This window comes from Castor canadensis, chromosome X (assembly GCF_047511655.1).
Source record: "Castor canadensis chromosome X, mCasCan1.hap1v2, whole genome shotgun sequence".
Classification (NCBI taxonomy): Eukaryota; Metazoa; Chordata; class Mammalia; order Rodentia; family Castoridae; genus Castor; species Castor canadensis.
The window spans coordinates 108,492,054-108,503,653 of record NC_133405.1 but is presented as its reverse complement, the minus strand read 5'-3'; the positions used below and the strand labels follow the sequence as shown (position 1 = coordinate 108,503,653).

At 39.0% G+C, this 11,600-nt stretch overlaps 1 pseudogene; it reads left to right on the top strand.

Moving 5' to 3' along the window:
- The first annotated feature begins 9,866 nt into the window (after positions 1-9,866).
- Positions 9,867-10,412, top strand: LOC109675238 (ferritin heavy chain pseudogene; annotated as a pseudogene).
- Positions 10,413-11,600: the final 1,188 nt, after the last annotated feature.

Below are 11,600 nucleotides of genomic sequence, written 5' to 3'. Positions count from 1 at the left end.
TGTGACCTAATGTATAGTCTATCACAGAGAATGTTCTGCTGTTCTGTGGAAAGTTTTATATGTGTCTATTATGTCCATTTAGTGAGTAGTGTGTTTCATGACACCATTTTGTTTATTGATTAATTGTCTTTAATTTCTACCCATTATGAGTGGAGTAATTAATAGTCTTTGGTTATTATTGTATCACTATTAATTTCCACCTTTAATCTGTCAATATTTGCTTTATGCATTTACATACTCTGATGCAGGTTGAGCATATATTAATAATTGTTTTTCAGCTGAATTGATCCAGTTTTTACTATCTAATGACCTTCTTTGACTCTAGAAATAGTTTGAGACTGAAAGTCTGTTTTGTTTGCTATAAGTCTAGCCATTCCTAACATTTTCTGTTTACCATTTGCCTATTCCTTTTTTAATTCTCTCATTTTCAGTGTAGGTGTGTCTTTAAATCTAAAGTGAGTCTTTTGTTCACAACATATGACTGGATCTTATTTTTATTCATTCAGTCACTCTGTATCTTCATTTGGGTGAATTTATCCTACTTACATTTAAAGTAGTTACTAGACGAGGGATTAATATTTCTAATTGTTCTCGAACTTTGATGCATCTCCTTTGTCCCTCTCTTCTCCTTTTGCTCTCCTTTTTGCTATTTGATTTTTTTGGTAGTATTTATTCATTTGCTCTTCATCTTTTGTGCATCCATTATAGGTTTTATCTTTGTATATAGCTCAAGGTCTTTATAAAACATCTTTCAGGTATAACTATCTATTTTAAATTGGTAATAGCTTAAGTAGATGGTAAATAAACATTTGCTGAATAAATTAATAAGAGGATTTTTACATTATAAGATTTATTGAGATTCTAAAGCATTTCCTCGAATTTTAATAATCCAAACCCTTCTGACCTGAACTCTTCCTTTTACAATGAACGTGAAACTGTCTTTGCCAAACATGACCTATCCTTCCTCCAAAGTTTTAACTGACCTTTTCTTAATTTAATAGCATTTATCATAGTTTCTTAAATGAAAAAAATATGCCTTCCTTATCGTTTCTACAATAATCACATCCAAAATAATGGCTATGGGTCAGTTAATTTCAACATTATATTTGTTAGTGTGCCTACTAATAATCCCCTTTTCCCATTGTATCTTAATACCAATCACCTCATTTAAAACGTAACAGGCACTTGAATTTTAATATAGTACATATATTGATGAATTTATCAGATAAATTTAAAAAGTAGTGGTTCACTAGAACAGCTATGGTGTCCAAGTCACGTGAGAAAGGAGTTATAATTATACCATCTCACCAAAAATAGAACAAACTACATTTTCTTCTATTTCAAAATTTCATTAAAGTATGCATGTTTCATAGGAACAGTAACCTATATGGGGTCATAAACCATGCACATGAATATCTGCTTTTCCACATGTTGGTTATGTGGAGCTTAGTTCCTCATCTATAAAATGTAAACTGAATGATCAAATATAAAGACATTTTGGTGAGAATTAAAGGATAACTTTTGTTATGGTTTGAATAACTTGTCCCAGTCCCGTTTCTGGTCTCTTGCTCTGCTTCCTGACCACCATGAAGTGAGTGATTTTGCTTTATAACATGTTCATTCCACCTTGATGTCCTGCCTCATCAAGCTGACCATGGACTGAAACTCTGAAATCATGACCCACAATAAATGATTCCTCCTTTAAACTGCTTCTCTCGGGTATTTGTCAAAGAGACAAAAGGCTTACTAACACAACTTTATAATGTCACAGCATTACAGAATTCACATTCAGCATATATTTGTAGAAGAGAAAAAGGGAGAAAGGGCAGGAAAAATGTTGTTGCAAAGGTACAAAGGAAAGAAGTCAAGGAATGAGTTTCTGAAGACATTACCCAGTATGATAGTCCCCAAATGTATCACACACAATTTCAACTGTTGTTTAACATGAAGAAAATTTTGAAAACTAAGAATCACTACCGGGTGAAGTAGCACATGTTTATAATCCAGCCCTCACAAAGTTGAGGCAGGAGGATCATGAGTTTGAGGCCAGGTTTGACTACATACTGAGACCCTGTCTCAAAAAGGAAGAATCACTAGAAAACATATCTTTTGCTTAGTGGTGATGACTAATCACAATAAAATATGTTTCCTTGGAGAAATCATATGGGTTTATCCTGTCACACACACACACACACACACACCCCAATATTCGATATATTCAGATTTTTTAACAAAAGAGATTTCATTAAATGACTGCCCTCAAATGCAAAATTTTTAGACAGATAGGGATTTCAGGAGATCCTGATAAATAACTGTGTTAGAGCAGCCTCAAATCTACTCACAATCTTCCTTTCTGATACTTACAGCATAAAGAAAGACTGAAAAAGAATCCAAATAAGAAGCTGAGAGTGGTGGTACAAGCCTGTAATCCTACCTACTTGGGAGGTGGAGGTAGGAGGATCACAAGTTCCAGTCCAGCCCAGGCCCAGTTAGAGAGATCCTATCTCAGAAACAAAAATACAAAAACAAAGCTGTGGTCATGGTTCAAGAAGGAGAGCACTTGTGTGGCACAAAACCCTGGGTTTGATCCCCAGTACTGTAAAACAAACAAACAATTGAGTTATAAAGGGTCAAGAATGAGATGTAGAGTTAAAATCTTTGCATTGTGTGTCATCTTTGCACAATTATATTCAGCAACCTTGGACTCCACAAGGTGCCACTAAACTAGGGTAGGAACACTTGTACTGGGGCTTCTAATAAGGGAAACAGAGACATGCCTTCATTTTTCTGGAAGTGGCTGGAGCCTAGATTTACATCTTCTTGGCATAGCAACTATTCCTTTGTGAGTAATGAAATAGGAGTGGGGATAAGTTCACTTCTGGAATGATGTAAAAGTCGCAAATCAAATGTCATTGGCTTGCATGGCCAACAATACCTGTGTATGTGCTCCTGATTTCTTATCAGTTAAACAGTATATACTATCCTTTTTTCAATTTATCATTAGAAATTTTTACTATTCATCATAAATACTATGACTTTAAGTAAAAATATTTACAGCATCATTCATTCAACAAAGATTTGCTTCAGAAGATGAATTTGACACCTGGGAGAATTGACACATGATGAAATAGTAACTTCTATAGTTTAATGCATTTTTCAAAAGGTAAATATGTGATTTTCTTAATTATCCTTTTTTAACTCCTCCTTTTAAATCCAAGGACACTGCTTAACTTTTTGAGTAATATTGTATCCCACAAAGGAGAGAAAATTATTATATCTCAGCCTTCTAATTTTGAGGAGAAATATTTTACATTTGAAAAAACTCTGGTGAAAACAAACACTAATTCTGAAACATTGCTAACCAGGCTCATCATGTTCATGTCAAGATTATTTTAAAGAGATATGTTTGGGATGTGAAAATAGGTTACAATAGACTGTAGCAAGTTTTCTGTTAAGTTTTCCTGTGGTGATGAGTATATCTATGTAAACCTTTACTTCAGAAGCTGATGGTATATTCTATTACATACTGTAGTGATCCATTGGCTCACAGAACCACATAGGGACAATCAAACCTTCAGAGAACCTGGTTATAGGAGCATATGTGATGAAACATTTCCTTTGTTTGACATAGACAAAGGAGATTGTTTTTCATTTCAGACAGTCCGAATGAAAGAATATTAAGAATGTGGCCTGTGGAATGAGGCAGAAATGAGTTCACATTGCAGTTCTTCCATGTTCTACAGACATGTGGCTGTTGGCAAATTGCTTCACAGAATGTTTACTTATAACAACTTGCAACAATTCCTATTTGCAAAGGTTTTAAAGGGTTATATGTGGTGTGGATGTTTGCAAAAGTTTTGGTCATTGCTATGGTTTTGATATGAACTGTAACTCCAAAAGGATCATGTGTTGAAGGCTCAGTCCCCAGCTGGTGGTGCTGGGGACCACCATTGAGAGATTGTTGGATCATGAGAGCACTAACCTCATCATTGGACTGATCCATTGATGAGGTCATAGCTGAATGGGTTATTAGGAGATAATGCCTAGCTGGAGGAAGTACATCACTGGGAACATTCCTTTGAAGGGTGAATCACGTCCCTGGACCTTCCCCCAACACCTCCTGGCATCCATAAGGTAAGCATACTCCCTAACAACATGTTCCCACCACCATGGTATTCTGTATTCTGCCTTTCCTCTGGCCCAAAATAATGAAGCCAGGTGACCTTGACTTGAAAACATGAGCCAAAAATAAGCCTTTCCTACTTTAAGTTGATTTCCCACAGGTATTTTTTTACAGTAATGGAAAGCTAACTGACACACACTTCAATTAATTTTACCTTTTTATTCTTCATTATTGATAGTTAGGGATGTTGGACTAAGTGTGCAACACATCTGTGTTTTTAATTCTCAAGTGGAAGAGAAACTTCAGGCAAAAAACTTTTCTGATTTCAATGTTCAGACCTGATGCAATGTTCAAGGAAATACTGAACTGAATTAGAATATTTTATTCATAAACATCCCCCCACATTCACACATATGTCACATAAAATGTGACCAGGTAGAAACTATTCGGAATGAAAATTGCCTCCAAGTATCATGGAGAAATACAGTGCTTCTCTGTATGTCATAGGTTTCACTTCCATGCAAACTGGATGAAAGGTGCCTTCTTAAACATAAAAAAAAATAATATCAGAAATATGTCCTTTACTAATACTCAGTTTGGCAGTGACCCCAGGCTAAAAAAACTTAATTACACTCTTCTGCCATTGTCATCTAAACTGTAACTATTCATTTTCCTATTTTAAAACTCTTTCTGACAATGGTAAGGAAGAGAAAGTTCTTACCTATACCTACTAACTCCAGAGTATTTCCTACTCTTTCTTGTATCAACTTAAGAGTTTGGGGTCTGATATTAAGATCCTTGATCCATTTTGAGTTAATCTTGGTATAGGGTGATATACATGGATCTAGTTTCAGTTTTTTGCAGACTGCTAACCAGTTTTCCCAGCAGTTTTTGTTGAAGAGGCTGCAGTTTCTCCATCGTATATTTTTAGCTCCTTTGTCAAAAATAAGTTGCTTATAGTTGTGTGGCTTCATATCTGTATCCTCTATTCTGTTCCACTGGTCTTCATGTCTGTTTTTGTGCCAGTACCATGCTGTTTTTATTGTTATTGCTTTGTAATATAGTTTGAAGTCAGGTATTGTGATACCTCCTGCATTGTTCTTTTGACTGAGTATTGCCTTGGCTATTCGTGACCTCTTGTGTTTCCATATAAATTTAACAGTAGATTTTTCGATCTCTTTAATGAATGTCATTAGAATTTTGATGGGAATTGCATTAAACATGTAGATTACTTTGGGGAGTATCGACATTTTTACTATGTTGATTCTACCAATCCATGAGCATGGGAGATCTCTCCACTTTCTATAGTCTTCCTCAATCTCTTTCTTCAGAAGTGTATAGTTTCCCTTGTAGAGGTCTTTCACATCTTTTTGGGAATATCATAGATTACCTAATATTTACCAACTATTAAGTGTCATAAAAATATAGGACTTGCCAGGTGTGGTTGACTCATGCCTGCAATCTCAGCTACTCAAGAGGTGGACACTGGAAGGATTGAGGTTTGAGGCTAGCTTGGACAAAATGTAAGTGAGGCCCCATCACAACAAAAAACCTGAACATGGTGGCATGTGCCTGTTATCCCAGCTATAAGGCAGGTGTAAGTAGAAGGATAGCAATCCAGACCCACCCAGGCAAAAACTGGAGACTCTACATGATAAAAAAAACTAAAGCAAAATGGGCTAGGAGTATGGCTCAGGTGGTGGAGCACCTGCCTAGCAAGTGTGAGGCCTTGAGTTCAAATCCTGGTACTGCCAAAAAATTAAAGGCAATTACAATATAAACTTATATGGAAACACATGTCCACTCTGATGATGTAGCATCAGAAAGGCACAATGGAATTTGATTAATTTACACCCTAAAATAGATACCTAGACAGAGAAAATAAAGAATTAGATTATTTAATATAATGAAAATAGTTTCATTTCCACTAGCTCTCAAGAGCTCATCTCCATGTATGTTAGGAATTGAAGAATTTCTTATGTCAAAGGCAGCAGTGAGAGGTTTCATTTTTCCATCAACAATGGGAGAAAGAGGACTAATTTTAATATTGTTGCAGGAAATTACAAGCTGAGACAGATTAGCAGGAAGCAACATCTATTGTGCCGGCACAGACCCAGTGGACTCGTGTCCAAAGGGACTCATGTCCCTGAGAACAAAGAGGTCTCACCTTATCTACCCTTGCAAGCAGGTTACAGAAGCAAATAGCAAAGCTCAATCCACACATGGCTGCATGTGCATGTGACTTCATTGGCTATTTCATTTCCCCAGTGCTATGTGACCTTCATGTTTCAATTCTTTAAGTTTTATCTCTCTGCTTTGTCATCCCCTCCCTGTCTCATTGTCAGAACACAGTCTGTCTGTTTCTTTCCTCCCCCCTTTCCTGCTACAATATAACTAACAAATTTGACACATGACAGAGTGAACATTATTGTGGGCATGGAGTAGAGCACAGTAGTAAAGCAACTATCTAAATATCCAAGGGGAAAAATTAATAAAATTATTTAACAGAACCAAATTTAGGCTTGGTCCCTGTTAAGGTCTAGCTTGCAATTAACTTAAGTATTTGTATAAAGGAACCATACCATTATATTCCTCTAATCTCCATTCCTGCACCATGTGAGTTGTTGCCAGCTGCATGTGGTTCTAATTATACCTTATCAACCACCCTTCCTTTCTAGTGTACAAGGCAAAGCAACTAACTTGTAAAGCAAATCACTCTGCTCTACTATACAGAGGATATTGAATTCATTCCTTTATTTCCTTAAATAAAAACACATTCAGATATATGAACTATCAGAATTTTCAAAATAAGGTCCAGAATACCATCACCAGTATTTAGTGCATATGTATTCAACAGACTAAATATTTATTACTCTTTAAATAATTGAAAATATCTACCACATATCTTAAAATAATACTTTAAAGTATCTTGACATCATTACTGTTAATCCCTGAATCAAGAAAGTTTTGCAATAGAAACAAATAAATGAAGGATACTAAATTTAAGAAATTTACTCTTTTTGAGAAAGACAGACATACTTGAAATTAAATAAGAAGGGAAATACTAGGTATTCATGTTTTAAAAATGGAACAATGAGAACTGTTGAAACTGTTCTAAAAGGGATGGAGGGGGGATAAAGGAGAAAAATGGCAGTGGTGAATCTAAGATATAATGTATACACTTTGGTAAATGTCACAATGAACCCCAGGTACAACTGTAAATTTTTAAAAAGAAAGTAAATAGTAATTTAGGACAATAGTATAAGAAATGTTTACACAAATCCATGTCTGTTAGCTACTTTTTGAAGTTCAGTCCCTTTCTCAGATGTGTCTTATATTTACTGCTTCTGAAGCTATTTATAGTTTAGAACTGCATTAACATTTCCACAAGAAACACATTAGAGATGCCAGTAATTAGAACAAAATTAAAAAGGACAAATTAAGAGGAAAGAAAAATTGCATTATACTGTACTTTCAGAATTATAACATGAGAATTCAAAGTTAAAATACTAAGATGAGCTTTTATATGAGTGTATAACGGTTTCAAGGACAGCTTAATTTTAAAAATAGCTACCAAGTGTTGGTTGCAGTCAATGAGCTACAGGTAGTTAGCCTCATCTTAATATATCACTTCATTTAACACACACACACACACACACAAACTTAAAATGCTGGCCAAGAATTATCTAGGTTCCTAATGTGGATGTGATTCATAGGATGTAATTGAAGGATTAAAAAATAAATAAAACAAGGCTTGTTGCATGGCAGTGAAAGTATGGAGGAGGCGGGATATATATACACATAGTTAATAGTACTTTCTCTTGGAATGCACCTTAAAGTTTGCTTTCTGTCAGAGAAACCATCTAAGTTGCGTCACTCAGAAAGCTTACACTTACACTCACAAATAACTTTTAAAATATTAAGAGGACACGTAAGGCCATAATTCAAATTAGCCTGCCATACTCGACTTTGTAAAGGACTCCATTTTGTCTGGCATGAAAGCTGTTTTACTTTGTTTTTCTGAACTCAAGCGGAACCCCACTTGCATCTTTGTGACAATATATTTGACCTCCTGATATCACAGAAAAGATTGTACAAGCTAACAACCACTGTGGCAAAACATTGAGAAACTGACCACCCCAGCTGCTTCCTGAACAGCTAGCTAAACAACAACAACAACAACAAAAACCCAAACAGTATATTCCTTCTACATCTTAAATGCTTATAAACCCCAACCCTAACCGTACTCTGGTCAGGTACCACTTAGTATCGTCTCTATGGCACCTTTCCTCCCTTGGAAAGTGAATAAAACTTTGCTTCTGCTTCAATTCTGAGTGTGTGTGTGTGTGTGCGTGTGTGTGTGTGTGTGTGTGTGTGTGTGTGTGTGTGTGTGAAATCCTTCACGCCCCGCCCACGGGCCTAATGCACTGGAACTTAACAGGTCAGAGGGTCAGCATGGAGTGCCACGGTTGCTCAACATTATTACTGACATTATTACTCACAGAGGAGAGCTGCCATTCAAACAAAACTTTATGATATTAACATCACAAAAAGCACATTTAATGATATAATTACACTTGGGTAGTATTGAAACAGTTTGTTTAAACCATTCAGATGACCAGTTTTAAAAGTTTGCACTTTATTCATTAATATCTTCCTAAAATATATAGGCCAAAGGTCAATGAGAGTCGCTGGAGTTCCTAAAGAAACTCAATGCCCCAGCGGAGCCTCAATGCACTATTCACAATAGCCAAGTTATGGAAACAGCCAAGATGCCCCAGCACTGACGAATGGATTAAGAAAATGTGGTATCTATACACAATGGAATTTTATGCAGCCATGAAGAAGAACGAAATGTTATCATTCGCTGGTAAATGGATGGAATTGGAGAACATCATTCTGAGTGAGGTTAGCCTGGCTCAAAAGACCAAAAATCGTATGTTCTCCCTCATATGTGGACATTAGATCAAGGGCAAACACAACAAGGGGATTGGACTATGAGCACATGATAAAAGCGAGAGCACACAAGGGAGGGGTGAGGATAGGTAAGACACCTAAAAAACTAGCTAGCATTTGTTGCCCTTAATGCAGAGAAACTAAAGCAGATACCTTAAAGCAACTGAGGCCAATAGGAGAAGGGGAACAGGAACTAGAGAAAAGGTGAGATCAAAAAGAATTAACCTGGAAGGTAACACCCACGCACAGGAAATCAATGTGAGTCAATGCCCTGTATAGCTATCCTTATCTCAACCAGCAAAACCCCTTGTTCCTTCCTATTATTGCTTATACTCTCTCTACAACAAAATTAGAGATAAGGGCAAAATAGTTTCTGCGGGGTATTGGGGGGGGGAGCGGGAGGGGGTGGAGTGGGTGGTAAGGGAGGGGGTGGGGGCAGGGGGGAGAAATGAACCAAGCCTTGTATGCACATATGAATAATAAAAGAAAAAAAAAAAAAAAAAGAAACTCAATGCTCCAGCGGAGCCCCTGACCCCTGACCCGATGCAACTGGCTCTTGACCCACACGCAACAGGAACTGCCCAACCACCACCATTGCGTACTTCCGGTGACGCCTCAGACCGGGCTGGCCCTATCAGTCCTGCCTGTGGCTGCTTCCTTGCCCACCCTGGGATTCCCACGAGGATCCCACCGCCAGCAGCGGCGCTGCTGCCCACTCCGAGGCCCACAAGGCCAGAGCTGCTGCTTCACCTTTGCGTTCCTGCTTGCTGGGACCAAGCTGCCCGCCATGGCGGCCGCCCCATCACAGGTGCGACAGAATTACCACCCCGTCTGCGAAGCTGCTGTCACCGCCCAGATCCAGCTGCAGCTGTACGCCTCCTACGTCTACCTGTCCATGGCCTTCTACTGCGACCGCGACGACGTGGCCCTGGGGAACTTCGCGCGCTTCTTCCTGCGCCAGTCCCACGAATGGAAGGCCCGTGCGGAAAAGCTCCTGTTCATGCAGAACCAGCGTGGCGGCCGCATCTGCCTAGGTGATGTCGCCAAGCCAGACCGCGACGACTGGCTCAGTGGCCTCCAGGTCATGGAGTGCGCCTTCCACCTGGAGCTGACCATCACCAAGAGCATCCTGGAGCTGCATCAGCTGGCCACCGACAAGGGCGACCCGCACCTCCGCCACTTCCTACAGCGCCACTATCTGCGCCAGCAGGTGGAGACCCTGGGGGAGCTCACTGGTTACCTGACCGACCTGCGCAAGGTGGGAGCCCCAGAAGACGGCTTGACCGAGTACCTCTGTGACCGGCTCACCCTTGGCGACAGAGACAAGGACTAAGCTGGGACTATCCCCATGGCCATGGGGTCTTCCCTGGAGCCACCAGATAGGGCATGCATCAATTGCCTTTCCAGCATGTTCACTAGCTTTCTTCTTTCTGTTTGACTGTTGTTTCCAGTAAAGTTATTTGGTTCTCAGCAAAATCAGTGTTCAGTTGCCTTGTGTGTGCATAACACTCACCTTTAAAGAATGAGGGAGGACAGAGCCCCATGAACGTTTAAAATGGGCATCCAGGAGTCTCTCCATGCCCCATCCTCTTCTAGCTCAAGGTCTCCAATGGGTGGAGAGGGAATACAACCCATGGGTCTCTGGAAAACACTAAATTACACTTTCCCGTATAAACAATGTGGCATGGTGAGTGAGGAATGGTGGGGTGTGATGAGGTGGGTGGTTTGGGGCTCTGGTATTTGCATGGTAAAACTGTAAAAATATGGTGCCTCAGAAGAGAAGGAAATGAGCAAAATGTCCAGTTGACTCCTTTCTGCAAAATATTCACCTTTAAAGAATGAAGGCAGGTTCCCATACACGTTTAAAACCAGTATCCAGGACTTTTTCCATACACACATGCCACATCCTCTTGCGCCTTGTGATCTTACCTTATACGTGGCCACGGGGGAGGAAGGGGAAAAGAGACAGAGGAGAGAGAGAGACAGATAATATTCTTTTATAAGGATTCTTTCATCATAGTTAAAGTGTTAGGTCAAAACACCAGGACCCAATGGGTGGGGGTACAGGCACACGGAGGAGTTGGACACAGGTTCATTACCAGTAGGCAAAAGTGACATAGCAACCTTAGAGTATTCTGAGGGGTGGGCATCTTGACGAAGTGGTCAAGTACCCTGAACTATCAAGGTGTCAGGGCTTTTATGATCCCTGCTTAATGGTTATGTTAATAGGATGTACTTAGTTGTGGAGTTTATTAAGAAAAGGGAAGGTTTCCCTGGAAAGGATTGGCTAGGTTGGAGATAATCTTACAAAATCCACTCAGAACCAAGATGGTGATTTGTAAATTGTGTACATAAAACCCCAACTTTAATTACATGCTAATGAGGCCTTTGTCTAACTTTTGTACAGACTTTTGCTGACTTTCTGCAGATTGGAAAAAAAAGCCACAAGGCAGGGGATTTACAGAACTAAGAGTGACAAAATGTGTCACAGAGGTGTTAAGACCAAGAGGAAAAGACTAGA